General features: G+C 46.3%; 1 long non-coding RNA gene across 1 annotated transcript; it reads left to right on the forward strand.

Annotated features, from left to right (window-relative positions):
• The first annotated feature begins 2,964 nt into the window (after nt 1-2,964).
• Nucleotides 2,965-6,234, forward strand: LOC140398039 (uncharacterized). The gene is made up of 2 exons (XR_011937400.1): nt 2,965-3,235; nt 5,999-6,234. It is a non-coding gene; the product is annotated as an uncharacterized lncRNA (long non-coding RNA).
• The last annotated feature ends 12,707 nt before the right edge of the window (nt 6,235-18,941 follow it).

Below are 18,941 nucleotides of genomic sequence, written 5' to 3' on the forward strand. Positions count from 1 at the left end.
GGGAAGAAACCGGAGCACCTGGAGAAAACCTACGCAGACACGGGGAGAACATGCAAACTCCACACAGTCACCCAAGGACCAGGATTGAACCCGGGTCCCTGGTTCGGTGAAGCAGCAGTGCTAACCACTGTGCCACCCGTGCATGCTAGAACCCCCGAGAGTTTTGCAGTCGTCCAGCTCTGGTTTCGTGGCCATCTTTCACTTCTTTTGTCCCTCATGTCTTCAGTGATCTGGCCTTTAATCTCTGTAATCCCTCCCTGAGATTCTTCATCTCTCCCTCCACTTTTAAAGCGCTGTTCAAAATGTACATCTTTGGTAAAATGTTTGGCCAACTGTCTTAATGGTCCATTTGACTAGGTGTCTCTTGTAGTCTCGTTACAGACTTGGAAGATGCCTTGGGGCATCCTATGAGGTCCGCATTGTGGAAGGAGCCATTCGGCCCATCATGTTCATGCTGGTTTTTGAAAGAGGTATCCAATTTGGCTCACCCCACTGTGCCTTTGCCCCTATCACTGGAATGTTGCCTTTTCAGGGGTGTATCCAATTTCCTTTTGAAATATATTATTGAATCTGCTTCCACCTGAGTACAACAACTTGCTGTACAGCAAAGGGGTTCTCCTCATCTCCCTTTGGCGCGCATGCCAATTACCTTGAGTCTGTGCTCATAAACATCCTGCCAGTGGGTAGAATGTGTCTCTCTTTACTGTTTTCACAGTTCCTCATCATGTTGAACAATTCTGTTACAATGAGGTGAATGGACAGCTGGGATTGATGGCATCTCGGTACTTGGATGGCACTGGACATTCTCAATGTCCAAATTGCTAACAAAAGAAAAGTGCGGCCAGAATGAAATGAAATTAGCCATTACGATTTCATAGTATCCATGCCATGAATATTCAAATGAGCAGACGCGACAGAATCATCTCAAGGTTGCCATCTCACTGTCGGGTTTAATGAGCAATTTAAAATTACACTGGAAAAGTTGCAGCGAATCAAAGTCACATGAGGCGTTGGTCTTCTGACTCGTCGACTGCGGTGTTTCTCATAGGCAGTGGTGGTCGAGGGCGGGGGCTGTAAGATGGAATGCCTGTCCCTTTAAGGACACAGGCCAGGTATATCCTGTAGGGAGGTGAAAGAAGGCTGCAAAATTCAGGTCCAAAGTGACTGATTTTCTTCCTCCAACCTCCCCCCCCCCCCCCACACACACACACACGCACACACACTGTTCCGTGAATTTTTCTTTTAAGGGTTTTTGTGTAAGTTCTTTGTTGAACAATGAGTCTGGTATCAGGCGCTAACAGCTACTGTGCCCCCTACTGTTCATCCCACATGGTGAAAAATGTATCATTGTGATGACATTTTTGGAAGTTTATTGGACGGTAATCACCAGCTCATTACCGATATTGTATTTCAATGTAATTACAGTGTTTTTGTTAAATATGAGCCGACCTCCCGTGGCATCGCTCACAGTTTGAGCAAGATGTATTGAATAAGGGCAGGACCTTTGTACCGTGTAACGCAGAGTGAATGATTCTGCAGCTCAGATCTGGCTATGTGTAATAGTAGGTTCCATGAAGATCGCGAGGTTCAATTGCTGTGCAGCATCATCCTAAGGTTAAACAGAGAGTAATCGTTATTAAGCAGATCATAAAAATTAAGTTTATATAGCGCCTTTAATCATCTCAGCTGGTCCCAATGAGTTTTGAGACGAATATGTTATTTTTGAAAAGTAGTCACGATTGTAATATAAGGAAATGCACATCAAACTCTCGCAAACAGTACAGGTAATTCTGTGTTTTAGTGCTGGTGGTTGAGGAAGACATTTTGACCAGGGAGAACTCTCTGCCCTCTGCTCTTTCTTGTAAAATATTTAACCTTCAGCCAAGAGGAGAGTGCCGCACTCCCTCAGCCCTGCACTGAATTTTCAGCGCAGACCATGGTGCTCCAGTGTGGAGTTTGGACCCACATTTATTGGCCAGGGATTATTTTCTGTTGCCAGGTTCTAATCCAAAGTAAAGTTCTGGAATCCGCCTCAAGGTCAGACATAATAAAGTCATGGCTTTTTTTTGCCCCAAAAAACCTCAGTTTTAAAAAGTTCAACGCACGAGTGCCAACAGTCTTTAAGTGCGGCAGACACAACACTCAAAAATGTGTTTCTATATGTTCCGACGTCGCAATTATTTCGAGAGGAATTAAACAGCGCCTGAAAGTGACCTCGGAGAGTTTGGGAGCAAATTACATACTTCGAAAAAAAGTTAGCAGCAGCTCGTTTAAAATTCTCGTTCGAGAATGGACCTCCCTGTGGTTACCCTACCAGAGATAGCAGTGGGGAATGGGACAGGTACAAAGGCGGGTGTGTTTGGGGGTGGGGGGTGGTAGAGGCGCGGGCATGGGGTGGGCAAACTGGGTTGATGGGCACCTGTCGCACCCCCTGTCTCAGCAAGCAGGCAGGAATTCTGAACCAGCATCTTGAGGGTAGGAAGGAGAGGAAGAGGAAATTAAACACAATTCATTTTAAACCCCAAGCGCTTCATACACATTCCCTCCATCCGGGCTTAACCTTTTGTTAATAATTCTCTGAGTGGCATCAATTATTCTCCGTTCATTAATTCCACACACACACACCCACACAAATCATTATTCCCATTTCAGAGATAACTAGGTCACGATATGAAAATACCACCGCCCTGTGGGGCGATGGGTAACTGAGTACAGTGCAAGGATGTATCAGCAGGTATTGGTGTACTGTGAGGCAAGGTGGCTTAGGCTGAAGGCTCCGGACTGAGGGTGGTTCAATCTACCTCCCCTCTCCCTCCCTCCCTCCCTCCCCCCTCCAGCAGGTCCACAGCCTCCAGGTCTGACACTCCGGAGAATGAATGGATCCGCCTTTAGTGCAGGAGGAGTGGTGCGCTAGGGAGAGGAACGTGGGGGCGGTGGAGGGGAGGGATGGGTCTCACAGAGAAAGGGCTGACGACTTCATTAGTGATCAGGATTACTCCTACCTCATACAAAAAAAATAGCAGTGGGCGAGGTCGGAAGAGAGCTGCCTCTCTGAGAGGGCACACATGGCTCCTGGTGTAGCGAGGAGCAGGTGTGCCACCCAGTACCCTCCCTGCCTGCCAGCCCCTCACTGAAGGCATCTCTATCTGCCCAGCAGACTGTCAGAGGATACAGCTCCATGAAGGCGTCCCTATCAGCACTGTGCAAGAATGGAAAGTGCCCGACTCAAACACAGGTAAAGGATTCAGTATTTTGCTAAATCGGATGTACCTTGGGAATGTTGTAGGGGGAAGGGGAACATTGCCTCATCAGGCTACAGAATGGATTCAATTGCGTTTTCCCCCGCCATTCATTGATAGCAATTTGAAAATCTGTGGTTAGTGTTAAACCTGGAGCATTTTTGGGCAGGATTAGCAGAACCTTTGCGTTTATTCCCAGTCTCCCACCCACGTTGGAATCGGTTGCGGGTTCTGAGCACTTCGGAACTCAATCTGGGAAGGAGTTCCTTGATTTCTGGGCAGTTTCCCGGAATAATCAGCCACCTCGGGAAACCTGCAGGAGTTTGGCAGGTTTCCTGTTTTGTTGGAGACACTGAGGAGGGGGTCCTCACTGTCCCCCCCGCCCCACACCCACCACCACCACATGTCCATCAGAATGTTTCAGAAAGTCCCTCCGAGGGAATCGTTCTCCCCCCACAATGAGAGTCAGAGCCCCCCCCCCCCCCCCTCACAGTGCGATTCTCCAGCTCTCTCTGATGGATCAGCAGATTCTCTCCACGGGAATCCATCAGCAGGCTGGGTATCCGCTCGTTCTGCAGCCCCCCTCCAGGCTGGAACCCACCTTTAATCCATCCCAGACCCCCTCACCCCCCTCCACTCACAACCTCCCCCTCACTACCTTTTTGTTTTTTGCCAAAATAATGTAACTTGGATTGAATGCAAATGCATTCGACATGTGTCCCTAGTAACTCTCTCCAGCTCACCCTTGTGAATTCCTGAAGAATTCCCGTTTCCACGCATTCGCTCAAATCCCTTTGTGCAATTTTGATGTTTGCTGCTTTTTTTTTCGCAGTCAACCCAAAAGAGATAGCAAATCAAAAAAAAAATGAAATGCTTCGTAGTCCTTTTGCAAGAGCTTTGTAACTAAAGTGGGGTTCATAAACGCGTTCTGACACTAATGTGTTAAATTTATATATGTACACACACACACATATATCACATTGTTTAATCTCCCGGAGATGGAGCCATGCAGGAGATCATACTTAGCAGATCAGTCTACATTGAATAAGGAGATAGCCAGCTTAATGTCTCAGCTCTTTAACTCTGTGATGTTTTGTTTTGCAAAAATATTCCTCACCTTATAAAGCAGTGCGGGAGAAACCATTGTCCTGGAAATGCAACTGCACCTGAGCGATGTCAGGATGATGGAGGTTGCTGTTGTGCTAATGGGGACCAGTGGGTGACCATTTTGGTCCTTAAATCCAAGGTTACTGCCATTAAAAAAAACAGATAATGAAAGAGTGGTAATAAGAGTGCCCGGATGGGGGTGGGTGAGGTGGTATTGAGGGTGAGGGGTTGACAGTTAGGGTGGGAATGGAATTGAGGGTGAGTGTGGGCGCTGGGAGTGGCACAGGTGGTGGGTCGGGTTTGGGTGAGGGTTTGTGAATCTTAAGGTGTGAGTGTCTGGGCGTGGGGTTGGGAGTGGAGGGCGGGGGTTGGATGTGGAATCAAAGTGGATATGGGGGGGTGCTTTGGGATTGGGAATGGGATGAGGATGCAAGTGGGAGTGGGGAGGGGGAATTGGCTGAAGGAGGGGGAATTGGCTGAAGGAGTGGGTGTGGGGCAAGGGGGGATGGGAGTGAGAAAGATGGGGGTTGGAAGTGAAGGGGAGTAGAATTCAGGTGTTGGGAAAAGGGCTGGGCATGGGGTTGGGAGATGCTGTACAGAGCGGATCTCCAGTGGCTGGGGGTGATGGAAAAGAGGCTGAGAGTGAGAGCTGTGGGATTTGGTGCTGGACAGTGATTTGGCAGTGGGGAGGGCAAGCGAAGGTAAGGGTTGGAGTGGGGATGTGGCGGCGGGGTAGTGATGGTGGGGAGAGACCCCCTGACTTGACATATTTTCTTTGATACCCGTTCAAAATCAATCAAAAACCTCCACCCGCCCCCCCCAACCAGATTAAATGGAAAACTGATATTTCTAATTTAAAAAGCAAGTCTTTGAGTTGCTATTTCAAAATTTTCAGGTACCTCACTTAAGAACAGAGTCCAGTTCAAGACCAGATGAAGAACATCCCACCTTCAATCTCCCATTAGTTTCAAACAGTTTAGAAATGTCCAGTGCTCAGTTTTGGGGGCTCGTGTGGAAAGAATTGGCCAGCCACCGTGAGAGTCCGGACTCGAGATTGTGAGTCTTCAGTGCCACGGGCAGCCTGGTGAAATGGAAATCTTAGCCCAATTCCTGAGCCAGTCTTGTGCCTCTGCACCTGTGTAAGAGCCTCACAACCTTCACCTCAAAGTGTCCGTCTGTGGCCCCAGCTTCGGCTCCTGGTGTGTGCTGGATATCAGTCCGGTGGGGGTAAGGGATGTGAGAGATTGTCGGAGGCTCCAAGCCCTTGCCCACCCTCACACTGGTGCCAGGCGCGGGCAGGTTCGGGCACGGCTGAGATGTCCTCCTGTCACTTGGGCTATCGACGCTCGGCATTGCGACTTCGATGGCCAGCCATTTGGTTACGGAATGTAAAGGAAAAGGAATAAAATTGAGATGGAAATTAGAAATAGAAAGGATCGGCTGGGGATCAGTTATTTAAAATTGCCTAACTTTACAATTGAAACAGAGCAGCGCTATACAACAAATATAGCTCAGCAGAAATATCCTGTCAATGCACACACAATGCAGCCTTCTGTAAAGAATGACTAGAAATATAAACTTGCTGTTTATTAAGCAATGACGGGAATCATACAGCGTTCTCTGATAGTGTTATCTGTTTTTATCATCTTTAGCTGCTTCTCCCTCCCAATCTTCCCCTGCCTCCGACCTCCATCATGCACGCCTGGAGAAGTTGACACTTACTGGTCTCAAGGTGGCAGAGGTCCTCTGACACATTCACTGAGGTAGTGAATGTCTAGAGCACTGACCATGGAGATAGTGCTGCCAACCCTTCAGGATTGTCTCCAATTATCCAGGTTTAATCTCTACTGTGAGTAACTCAGGAGAAAATAAAGTGTTTAATAAAATACATTCTTTCAATGCCTTTGTTTACTAGTTCTAAAATGATTGAGTGTGGACATACCAGGAAATCAATGACAAGAGTGTGAATCTCCAACCAGAGTTGACAACCCTAGATGGTGGATAGCAGATGCAGGCTCTGTCCCGTCCTCACCATCCATCCATACACTTACACTCCTCTTGTGAGGAGTTACTGGACCGTGAGTGGGTGCGGGCAATCCTAGCTGAATGCTTCCTCCTTTAGTACAGTCGTCCCTCCTCTACTGCTGCCTCCACTGGGGCTGGTTTAGCACAGGGCTAAAGAGCTGGCTTTTAAAAGCAGACCAAGGCAGGTCAGCAGCACGGTTCAATTCCTGTACCAGCCTCTCCAAACAGGCGCCGGAATGTGGCGACTAGGGGCTTTTCACAGGAACTTAATTTGAAGCCTACAGTGTTACAATAATTGATTTTCATTTCATTTAATTTCGTAATGCTTAACATCTCCGGACAAAACTCCCAACACTTCAGGATCTCAGTTAGCTCCTGGAAGGGAACAGAAATAAATGCGATGTCTGATACAATTATACTGTATGCGTGGCCAGCGCTGGGGCAAGAGGTGAGAATCTATTTGTTTGGTTGGAGTGAGTTTTCTTTCTAGTCAGTGCCATGCAGAGAAGAAATTGATGAATACTTTGTGCTCTTAATTTTCCTTCCCACAAAAGTCTTTGTTGCACCAAAGAAAAGTGTGAACGGCCATTGGGGGTTGCAGCGTTGTGGTGATGGAACTTGATTAGTAAACCAGCAGCCCAAATTAATTCTCTGGGAGCGGTTTCAAATCCAGGGATTTAAATTTAATTAGTAAGTAATCTAGATTAAAAAAACTAGTCTCAGTAATGGTGACCATGAAACTATTAGATTGTTGTAAAGTTCCACCTGGTTCACTCATGTCCTTTAGGGAAGGAAATCTGCTGTCCTTACCTAGTCTGGCCTACATGTGACTCCAGACCCACAGCAATGTGGTTGACCCTTCGTTGCCCTCTGAAATGGCCCAGCAAGTCACTCAGTTCAAGAGCAATTAAGGATGAGGATTAATTTGGGCTGCTGGTTTACTAATCGAGTACCATCACAACTATTAATACTGGCCTTGCCACCAGCACTCACATTCTACGAATGAATTTGAACAAAAATTCTGACTTTGTAACTTGGACAAGGTGCCCTGTCTCCTGGGACCACCCTTGGAAATGAGGGCGAGCTCAGGCTACAATCTCGGACTGCTCATCAATTGCGGCTCCCCTACTGGGAGCAAATAAATCATAGAAATAGTCCCACTTTTCTTGGGTAGATTCAACCTATTTAAAAGATGTGACTTTCATACATGTCCTTCAGAGAAGAGAGAGAGAGAGAGACAGAATAATGAGCGACACGGCAAGACGCTGGAAAACTGGATGCCAGAAGATAAAGCTTCAGAACAGCTGAGGGAAGTGGTCTTCACCCCCTGTTACACTGCAGGAATTAAACAAAGGAGAACCATCATATCTCATGTTACATTGCCCATGGTAAGTCAGATGCTTTATGAGGGGAGAATGTTTCACCCTGTGCATTATTCTGCTGTGTAGGTGTGCAGCCTAATGTGTGTCTTCAAGGGTGTCAATTCTTTTTTCAAAAATCCTTCACCACTTTGGTAATCAAAATCTTGTATCCTTCAACTTAATGTGGGAAACACTATGAACACTGGATGTAATAAAATATATATCAGTTCCAGGAGACTCTCAATCACCGCCACCCATTCATGGGCTACTCAATGGACAGCTCTCTAGACTTTTACATTACAACTTATTTCCATCTTCCACCCCACCCCTGGCACAGTTAGAAAGTCAGTAAAAGTTGTGCACTTTAAGGTCAGAAATAAACCAGAATATTTCTGAATAGAAAACACTGTGTTTAATCTCGAGAGACCGCAGAAAGCTGTAGAAATATAGGGGTCGGTTTTTGGGAATTATGAACTTGTAGGGAAATGTCTGACCATCGTTTTAACCATCATGATTCACATAATGGACTGAAATATTTGTTAGATAAAATAAGAATTGGGTGGGCATGAAAATTCTGTATCGTGGGCAACATGGTGGCGCAGTGGGTTAGCACTGTTGCCTCACGGCACCGAAGTCCCAGGTTCGATCCCGGCTCTGGGTCACTGTCCGTGTGGAGTTTGCACATTCTCCCTGTGTTTGCGTGGGTTTCACCCCCACAACCCAAAGATGTGCAGGATAGGTGGATTGGCCACACTAAATTGCCCCTTAATTGGAAAAATGAATTGGGTACTCTAAATTTATTTTTTTTAAATGAAAATTCTATATCTGAATTCATTTTCAATTTTTTTTAAAATTTAGAGTACCCAATTTTTTTTTCCCAATTAAAGGGCAATTTAGCGTGGCCATTCCACCTAGCCTGCACACCTTTGGGTTGTGGGGGTGAAACCCACGCAGACACGGGGAGAACGTGCAAACTCCACACGGACAGTGACCCGGGCCGGGATTCAAACCCAGGTCCTCAGCGCCGTAGTCCCAGTGCTAACCAGTGTGCCACATGCAGCCCAAATTCATGTTCAATTGATTGCAGTATCACACCACTCAGAAGGAGGACATTTGGCCCATCATGTCTGTGCCAGCCCTTTGAAAGAGCTATCCAACTAGCCTCATTCCCTGGCCTGTTCCCCATTGCTCCTGCAAATTCTTACTTTTCAATTATACCTCTGATTCCTTTTTGAAAGTTACTATTGCAACTGCTTCTACTGCACTTTCAAGTTGTGCATTTCTGACAGAGAGATTGCGAAAGTCATACGGGTAATTTTAACACCTCTGAGGGAATTAGGGAACCAGGGCTAAAATCCATGAGATGGATTAGCCACTCATTTCTCATCACACAGCTGATGTTTGCTTTGCTGATTGAGGTGCCCTCCTGACTGATATCTATATTATATAAAATAGGGAATTGCATGCCGATGGCGTAGATAGGGACTGAGATTTTTGCAGGATTTAAAAAGACCACGGTTCAACTAGTTCACTTACTACCACCCCGGTAGAGACATGATAAAGCGACAATTAAGTTGTTGGCTAATCATAGTAATTAATCTCTATCAATTGGTCTACTCAGATAAGACATTGATGCCATTTTAACTGCCTAATGAGCTAGGCGCCTGCCACAAATATCCTGTAAAACTGGCAGACAGCCAAGACGGGCTCTGTAAAGCGAGAGTAAGATTTCTTTTAATGAGGCCCAAAGGAACATTCCTGTTCCTCCAGATCTTGGAAGTGGGGAATGAGCCTCTGTCATCCAAGTCTTCTTTCTTGGAAATGTACCTGATTGTCTTTGATCTTCATAGGTCCAAGGTTGGTGCGTTGACTCTGGATGCCCACTTGGGGTGGGCAGCTGGCTGGTGGGATACTAATGCTCCTCAGCTCTCACATCCCACAAGTTAACATTCCTCCTCTGGGGACAGTCTGACAGAGAGGGAGATGGACATAGATATATAGAACGGATTAATAGACTGGATTGTTTTTTTTCCTTATTCTTCCTTGGATTGTTTTTTTTCCTTATTCTTCCTTGGGGTGAGGTTGTTGCCCATCCCTGATTGCCTTTGTACTGAGTGGCTCGCTCGGCCATTTCAGGGGGCATTTACGAGGCAACCACATTGCTGTGGGTCCGGAGTCACATGTAGGCCAGACCAGGTAAGGGCGGCAGATTTCCTTCCCTAAAGGACATTAGTGAACCTGATGGGTTGTTACAATAACGAATGATAGTTGCACGGTCCCCATTACTGAGAATAGCTTTACATTAATAATTTATTAACTGAATTTCAAATTCCACCAGCTGCAATAGTGGGAGATTAACCCACGTCCCCAGGGTCTCTGGGTTACTAGCTCAGTTTTATTACTGTTATGCCACCATTACCCCCTTGACGAGATACAACTGAATAAATAAGCATGGACTGATAGATAGAAAGGCAGAAATACATATTTGCCTGATAGGTTGAATCATAAATAAAGATTAGTGGACAGAAAGACATTAGATTGATAATTAAGTATGATGGATTAAAATAAGGTATAACATAGAATTACTTAGAGTTTACAACATAAAATCAGACTACTCGCCTCAGCTGGTCTATATCAGTGTTTATTCTTCACATTCGCCTCCACCCACACTGATTCATCTCACCCTATCATTCTATAGATCCTTCTATTCCTTTCCTCCTAATGTACTCGTTTCCCTTTAAACTAATCTGTGGTATTCACCTCAACTAATCCACGTGGCAGCATGTTTCACATTCTAACTATCCTCTGGGTAAAGAAGGCTGACACAGGAAGATTATTCAGGTAGGTGCAGAAATAAATAGAGATATGATGGACAGGTTGATGCCAGACAACTAGCTAGAGAAAGCAATATAAATCAACTTCTGTTAAGGAGCAGCATTTAACTCCTTCTAACAAAACTGTGAACACCCCAGACTCACTCAACTTGTAACAACAATCACATAGGCATCAATAGCATGTTGCTAGGCAAATGGATCAATAGACAGCCTGACAGGCAGACACAAATATATGAAAGCGAATTGACTGATTGCATATTCCCACCTGGTGACGAGGGCATAAGGTCAGAGAATTCACAATACCTTTCTGACCCAGGATTCATTTTAATCACAGCTACTGACTGGGGAATCTGTGCTATAGAGAGATAGATAAATAGACTCAGCCCGATAGAAAACCACCAAAAGCTTTGCAATGCTGTGGGCAATAAGGAATATAATTGGCACCAGGATCATTCCTTTGGTTTAAAAAAAAGATAACTTTAAAACAAAGCACGGTTGAGGGGGACTAATAAAGGAGTAATGCAATCAAGAGGCTTGGAAATTGAAAGATTGATGCTCGAGTGATTGATAGATGCTCTCTGAATCGCAGGCTTAAATCAGAGACATGTTACTTCCCTGGCCTGCAATAGCTTCGACAATTTGTGCAGAACATCTATGATCCCAGTCAATGAGTGGCAGTGACAGCGAGAGATCGTGTTAAAATTAAATTGAAAAGAGAGAGTTGTGATGTCTTTAGGACAAGTGCTACTTTGCGCATTTAATAGATCGAGTAGCAGGAATTGATCTTCAACGCTGTCAGCATTCCTGAAAGTTATTGATAATGGGGGAGAAATTGAACTCGAGTACACTTGTTGGGTGCAAAGTGGAGTAAGGAGCACCATCTCCATGGCAACATCACCCACGTATGAAATACATCCAAGACCAATTGGATCAGACGATTTCGATACGCCCTTGTGGATGTCGAATGCGGGTGTTGGTTGCCTTACATATGTGAGTGAGGGGCCTAATCCCTGTTTTGGGACCTGTCTCCTAATCAGGCTGGTCCTTGGGTGCGGCAGGATCTGGGCCCACTCTGCTCAAGACGCCTCAGCGACTGTTAAAGCCATACAGTGACCACCACCAAAACTGAAGATGTTCTTACATCAGAGTTTTGGCCAGGAGCTGGAGCACTCCTGCTGGCTCCAAAACCGTCTTGGGGGCCAGAGCTTTCTGCTTGTGAAATAATGCAGGAATGAATGGAGTCTGTGGGAACTGGAACAGTGGCAGTGAGGATCTCCCTGCTGCTGCTCCCAGGAACGTGGCAAAGATGTCTCTATTGGCAAGTTTGATCACTGATGAATAATGAGTAGTCCTGCCAGTCTGACAGATGCCTGCCAGAATTTGATTCCTGTGAACGTGACACTTGGCCACGTCTTCAAATTCACCATGAGCTCTACAATCTGGATTAATTAAATCTGAATTCCATTAATATTCTAGCTGATCGCAGGCAGTCTTGTTGAAGTGAATTGGATTTCTTCTTTATTCAGTTGTTCATAATAAGCAAATTTCACAACCTACTCAACTAACCCGCACTTGCAAAACCTAAAACAAAATGTCTCCTGTTAGATGTGATTCTGCGATTGGGCAATACTTGCTGAACAATTCTGAGTGCGCCATTAGCTATACTTAATTAATTAAGATGTGGAGATGCCGGCATTGGACTGGGGTGGGCACAGTAAAAAATCTTACAACACCAGGTTAAACAGGATTATTTGGAAGCTATTTTTAGCTTTCGGAGTGCTGCGCTCTGAAAGCTACTGATTCCAAATAAACCTGTTGGACTTTAACCTAGTTAATTAAGGTAATCAGTTGAGCTCAGAACGTGGTTTATTTACACTTGCTTGAAGTGACATATGTTCATACGAAGGGACCCATTCTTTGCAGCTTTCTTGAATTTCACAGGAGCTGGGGAAGCCTCTAGTTTCCCATTACTTTCTCCATTGTAATGCCTCAGCCAATCAGAGTTGACTCGCCAACCAATCAGCATCCCTTTGCTCCAACAGTAGAAATTCTGCTTGTTTGAAATTTGGCATTCTTGCATTTGTCCAGGTGAGTGCGGGACAAAAATGTTCGGCATTCTGTCTCTCTTTTCAGCAACGTTCTATCTCATTGGTACATAGTGGAGAAAAAGCAGCAAAAGTAAAAAGAATCACAGATATTTACATCTATTAAAAAGAAAACACAGTCACAGTTGTGGTAAATCTGTAGTGCCACTACCGCAACTGAATTTAGCAGGAACTGTTGGTTGGAAACTACAATCAAACTTAGACCAAATTAAGTGGTGGGGAGAAAATGAAAATCACGATCTAACTCAGCAAGGTCAGCTTTGAGATACTGGTCACAGTTGGAGAAGATATTCACTTGTTACAGCTGTCCCTGCAGTTCCGGAAACCCAGAGCTTGTACCGAGGCAATAGTGCTGAGTGCTGATTCTTACAAACCTCTTGGCTTACAGATGACAAATAGAACAATGCAGGGAATAAGGAATATGGAATTTTAGGCCCTATTTCACTGGTTTCCCTTTGAGCATTGCTGTTCTGAAAATTCATCTCCTGCTAATCTTGTGACACGCCAGGCACTAGTGTATGTGCTGACAGTACATAGGGGTCAGTGGTTAGGATATGCGGGGTACCAATTAATCTAAATCATTTCCAGGCTCGCCTGTGAACCAAGCAGAGAATGGCTTCTGAACCTTACCGTCGGGCTCAAATGGGGACCGGGAAGCCTCACTCTGTGGGAAGCAATCACTATCCTAATTTCCGCCGAAGCCGTCAATGAATGACTGCCTCCATTGAGGAGGGCAGATGGACTCTCAAAGCTGGAGCGCCAATCAGAGGCCTTCTAGCTTGAAAGCAGCATCAGGGTGCAATGGTAGATCAGTGTACGTTATTACATGTTCCCTCTTCCAGTCTCCACTCAAAATGTTAACCTCTCTTTCTCATTCCAGAAGCTGGTGGGCCTCCTCTGTATTCCCAGAATTTTCTATTCTTAATTCTGATTTCCAGTATTTCGAGGGTTTTTGCAAGGGACAGGTAATGCTTTATTATCCAAAGCTCTCCCCTCGTAATCCTCGTACAAAAGTGCATTTATATTTTGTTGCCACCCTCCCAAACGTCATCCGTTATAAACAATAATTGAATAAGTAATTGTTCACTTTGGAGGAACTGAGAATGTTCATCTGGTCAACAGGTCAAAGTCTGATACTGTAGCATGAGTGGAGGGCATAGATGACTCCCTATAACCTCTCCAAAACACCCCATCAGCTGGGTCTTCTGCAATAATTCCTTTTGTTTCTCCAGGGGTTTCACAAGTCCCCAATTGAATTTTCAAAATGAAAATCAGTGGGCTTCGATAACGGGTGGACAATATCCTGCCCAACCAAATCACTTCACATTAACCATCATCTCACTATCACCCTTCACCTTAACCCCCTTCACATTAACACCCTTCGCCCAATCTCCTTCACACTCGCTCTAAACTCCTTCATTCTAACATTCTTCACACTAACACCCTTCACACTAACCCCCTTTATTCTAATCCCCTTCACACTAACCCTCTTTATCCTCATCCCCTTCATCCTAACCCCCTTTATTCTAACCCCCTCCACTTTAACCCCGTCACTCTACCTCGCTTCACTGTAACCCACCTCATGCCATTCGCTTCTGTTTTAAACCCCTTCATCCTGACCCTGTTCACTCTGCCATTTTGATGTGTAAACTGAAGCTGGTCACTTCCATGTGCTCATCCTCCATGTTTACTTTGCATCGGCCATCTTCACCTGAAGAAGACAATGAGCCAACAATCCCAATGGTACTGGGGCAGGGGACCTTGCTCTGTATTGTAAATGGAGATCGAACAATGGTTTCATGAAAATGTTAGCTCGCTTCGCCAATAAAGTGGTTTGTATTTCCATGTACAGTCTGCAGCAAGGGTCCTATTGGCTGCCAACCTCGCTCCTCTAATGGGTGAGGTCAGGCAGTGTCCAAGTGATTTTAACTCTTTAATGGATCATTACTCATTTACAAGGCTCTGCCAAACAGACAAAGCTTATTGCAAGCAGTGGGAAGGCTGCTCCACATGTTTGAGCAGGTAAGAAGCTTAAAATCTCCCACCTGGTGTTTAGTTCCAGGAGGTTACCTATATTCGGAAGCTGCAAATGCTTTATTTTTGCAGAGTCGATGTTTTCTCGGAGAAGATGATGAACGAGTGAGCAGTACAAACTCTCAGAGGAGTTGAGCAGACAGCTTCATTAATCACAGGTACATTGTGATAAATCTCTTCTGATAACTAATCTCTGATTAATGGGTTCTGGAGCACGCCCGGTAGCAGAACTTCACATGGGGAGCCTCAGTTCATCTTTCACTATGATAAAACAGTTCTCATCCCAGCAACAGAAAATCTTCGATCAGTTTAATTTTTTTACCTTTACATATGGTGGGCTTTCTCGATGAAGCTATTTTTTCCAGTAGCTGTTTAACTACTGCAATCGCAGGTGAGTATTAGCAAGTGCTCCACTGGAGGGAGATACATAAACCATTATGTATCGTACTAGTTGACCTGCGAGTTTTCTCATGGACAGTTCTGGGTTTGGAATGTGGATGATATGTGTCGCCTGACCTGGTGTGACTCTGTAAATCTACTGCTCAAGTAACTACGGTGCAAATCTAGCTAATTGTAATATGTGTAAGGGTTCGTACATTACCAGTTTAAAGTCAAAATAACCCAGTATGAAATGTCTATTTATTTAAAAGATAGTTTGGCATCAAATGAAGTTTGATAGATGCTCGTTACACAGAAAACCTTTCATTGATGTACTGCAATAGCTTTGCACGATTGCCTATGGTAAGTTACAGATGACACTGTCTATAGTGATTGTTTCTTTTCTCATTATAATTTGTGCATTAGTCAATCGCTGCACGCTTTTGTTTGTCTTTTTTTGTTTTCTTTCCTATTGGAAGGAAAATTTGAATTCTTAATATTTTTCGCAAAATCATTGTCTTATTTGTTACAGACTAGGAAAGAAGCTTGTGTGTGAGAGTATGGGTATGATTGGTTTAATTAAACTGGAAATAATTAGACTGCAAAACATCAGTCAAGGAGGTGTGAAGGTAAGTGGTTAAAATGCTAATGAACAGGGAGCCAGGGAAGCCGCTTGACTAGGAATTTACATTAGGCGGATAAGAAAAGGGATTTTAAAGTTGAATGTTTGAAAGAAAACACATATAATTGGGAGGTGGAAATTCTAGGCAAAATAGTAATTTTACTTGATAAATATAGCAGCCATAAAGTAAGAAAAACAATTGATCAATTCTGGGCAGAGGCACTTCTAAAGGATTGTAGAAGCAATAGAACGGAAGATCAAAGGAATACAAATATATTTAAAGTGAAACTGAAGGCTGTTGAGGTGTGGCGGTGAGATTTTGAACAAGGCAGTGTGTTCTGAACTATGGGTTTCCGTTTTGTTACCACCCTCAGAGAGGACAGTCTGGTTGGAGAAAGGAACTACAGCATGGGTTCTGTGTAGGGACATCGGTTGGTCTTGGTATGGGGTGGAGGGGATGAGGGTGGGGTGTGATGTGATAGGGGAGTAGGGACGAGGGATGAGGTAAGAGGGGAGGCTAATGTATTGAAGAATTGGGAAGGGGTGAGGATGGGGAGTATGATGGGGGAGGAGGGGTGGGGGTATAATGGGCGTGGAAGTGGAATAGAACGAGGGTGAGGGTAACTGGGGGATGAGCTGTGGGTGACGTGAAGGTGGGAGAGTAATGAGATGGGGGCGTTGGGCAAAGAAGATTACAGGCGTGATGTTGGAGTTCGGAAGTAAGAAAAGAAGGGAGGGAGGAGGGGGAGGAAGTGGGGATGGAGGGAAAGGAAAAAGGAGGAGAAAAATGGAAATGGGAAAAAAACGGCAGGAAAAATGGAGGGAGGAAGCAGAAGTGAGAAAGGAAGGGAAGGGGGGGACGAAGGAGTGAAGTAGGAAAGAAGAGAAAACACAGCTGGAAACCAGAAAATTGGAGTTCATTGGTTATGAAATGGAGCAGCAGAGGACAGAGTAATGCTATTCCAAGGGTTGACTATCCCACGGATTCAGGTACTGTCATGGAGACAGGCTCTCTGTCCAATTAATAGTGGAGGGTGGGCTCTCGAAGCTGGCAGACCAATCAGAGGCCTTCCAACTTCAAAGAAGCAGCTGGTTGCAGTACCAACTAAACCACCGAGAGAACACTTCAGCAAGAAGCTCCCCTCTTAGACACTTTTTAAGAACGTCAATCCACAAACAGGAAAATTGGCCAGGCCACCACTATAGGCGGATTGAGGGGGACCTGCCTCCAGAGCGGTTTTTGGCAGTACCACCATCCAGGCAGGCTGGCAGGGTCTATAGGTCTGTCAGGAGCACTGGTCCCCCCCCCAGCCTGCTTCTTGCTGCCCACCTCCAGACAGTTCGTTCACCCCCATCCGTCGCCTCAGGTTGGGAAACTCCAGGCCAAGCGGAAAATCTCAGTTGACCTCCTTAATGTACCTTGAACAAGGCTTTTAATCAGCCTGATTGCTTGTCCTCATGGCGGTGATTGGAGTGGGACTGGACAGGACGTGGGGGAGGGGAGGGGCGGTGGGAGAGGTGTTCAGGGACTTCTCAGGACCTGTACATGCCTTCCCCAAAATTGCTGATACCGGGATTGGTTTACCATGCTGACTGGGCTCTCTGGAACCCAAAGATTAAGCCCATGCATGTCTTTTCTTGACAATTAATAACTGAGCTGTGCATGCCAAAACGCTCGCGCTTTCATCTGGGTTGTTAGTTGATCTGAGCTAGGATCATTTTTGGGACAATCACCAGCTAAAATGTACCACCCAGACTCAAGTGATAGCCACTTGATTGAGAGAGCGATTGGCACACATGCAGCCAGACAGCAGCAAGGGGAGAAAAATATTGGCAACAGGAGAAAGATACATGTTGCAGTGTTTTCTGAAAGACAAAACCACGAACAATGTGTGCTTTGTCATTCATTATGGCTCCTCAGAGGGTGATGCGAACCCCGGACTATAAAGATCGCAGTTTGTACAGATCAAAAGAAGAAAAAATACCCTGCCAAAGCAATAAATCTGAAATAAGAACAGAACCTTCTGGAAATGGGAGGCAGGTGTATCTGTCTGAAAGGTCAAACAATATGTTATTGTAATTCATTGTTGGAGGTGCTATTTTTCAAAGGAGGCGTTAGGTTAAGACTCTGTTCAGGCGGATGTTAAAACAAAACAAATGGCACAAACTATGAAATAAAGAATTGACATTCCTCAAAGTCCCGACCAATGTTACTCCATAAACTGTCAAAACAAAACACATTGGGCAGGATTTTTCAGCCGTCCTCACACTGCCGCCCCCTCCTCTCCCCCGCCATGAAATGCGACGTGACTGGAAGACCACGGGTGGGATTCTCCGACCCCCCCGCCGGGTGGGAGAATCGCCGGGGATCGGCGTGAATCCCGCTCCTGCCGTCCTCCTAATTCTCCCGCCCCCCAAAAATTGCCCCGGCGCGAGTCGCGCTGCCCGCCTCGGAGAATGGCGGGGTCCGGCGCGCCTCAATGGGCCCCAGGGCCGCCCGAATACTCGGCCCCGCGATGGGCCGAAGTCCAGCCCGTTCTTTGCCAGTCCCGCCGGCATAAATTGGAGTAGGTCCCTTACCGGTGGGACCTGCCGGCGCGGGCGAGCTCCGGGGTTCTTGGGGGGTCACGGGGGGATCTTGCCCTGGGGGGTGCCCCCACGATGGCCTGGACCGCGGTCGGGGCCCATCGATCCGCGGGCGGGCCTGTGCCATGGGGACACTCTATTGTTCCGCACTGGAGGCTGTGGTCTTCTGCCATTCCCGGTGCGGAAGCAGCTCCCTCTGCGCGTGCGCGGGGATGATGCCAGCATGCGCTGGCACTCACGTGCATGCGCTGATTCGCGCTGGCCAGTGGAGGCCCTTCGGCGCCGGTTGGCGTGGCGCCAAGCCCCTATCCTGCCGGTCGGCGGGGCGCCAACCACTCCGGGGCGGGCCTAGCCCCTGAAGGTGCGGAGGATTCCGCACCTTTGGGGCGGCCCGACGCCGGAGTGGTTCACGCCACTCCGTCCCGCCGGGACCCCCCGCCCCGCCGGGTAAGGGAGAATCCCACCCCGCACCTCTGGCAATGGTGGGGCGCCTCTGCTTCTGCAAGATAGCCCATGCGAGGGGAGGGAGGGGCGGTGTGGAAAGTCTCGCCCGTTTTCTGCCACTCCCTTCATTCTCTGTTTGCAGGACCTCACTATGTGCAATTGGCTGCTGCTGTGTTTTCACCAGTTTGTTGTGTATCTTGTATATT

This window comes from Scyliorhinus torazame, chromosome 21, assembly GCF_047496885.1.
Source record: "Scyliorhinus torazame isolate Kashiwa2021f chromosome 21, sScyTor2.1, whole genome shotgun sequence".
Lineage (NCBI taxonomy): Eukaryota > Metazoa > Chordata > Chondrichthyes > Carcharhiniformes > Scyliorhinidae > Scyliorhinus > Scyliorhinus torazame.